Genomic DNA, 710 nt, shown 5'->3' on the forward strand with positions numbered 1-710 from the left:
AGCAAAATTCACAATTCCCTATCTACTGAAAATATTAGGTGTGTCCCGTGCGCTCATATGTGAGGCAGCGTGGAGGAATCAGGCTCTCGTCAATTTTTGGGCATGTAGAGTTATTGGTATCATCTTAAAGCTTGTTCCCTTGTCTTTATTTGGACGAAAAAAATATCCATTTATCTTGAATGCAAGTCGAGATATTTGAGAAAAAAGGAGGTGGGGATCACCTGTTTTCAGAGGTAAAATTAGTGAGAAAATGGCAGCCAAAGATTAGTTTTTTCCAAAGCTTAAGAATCCGTGGTAACTGAAAATTTCTTTTTTTGTGCCTTTAATCAACATTTTTACAGAAAAATCAACACAGAAATGAGTTTTTTAAAGGTCATGAAACAAAAATTTGATTAAAATTCACGAACCTGTGGAAAAATGCAAGTTTCTCCACTTTGATTATTTTGACGAGAGCCTGATTCCATCACGCTGCCTCACATATGACCTTATGCAGTTGCCAGCGCCAAATACTTACGAAAAAAAAAATTCCTGTCGCTTTAGAAGAAACTAAGGCGAGGAAAAACACGGCAATAAAAACATGTCACTGTCAATGCAGCCGCTCTCAATACAACTGAATGTCTTATACCTGTCCGGTAATACCAGGTCCAATGTGGATGGTGTGTGTGTGCGTACGTTTTGAGTGTGTGTGTGTGTGTGTGTGTGTGTGTGTG

This window comes from Aplysia californica, unplaced genomic scaffold (assembly GCF_000002075.1).
Source record: "Aplysia californica isolate F4 #8 unplaced genomic scaffold, AplCal3.0 scaffold00360, whole genome shotgun sequence".
In the NCBI taxonomy this organism is placed as follows: Eukaryota; Metazoa; Mollusca; class Gastropoda; order Aplysiida; family Aplysiidae; genus Aplysia; species Aplysia californica.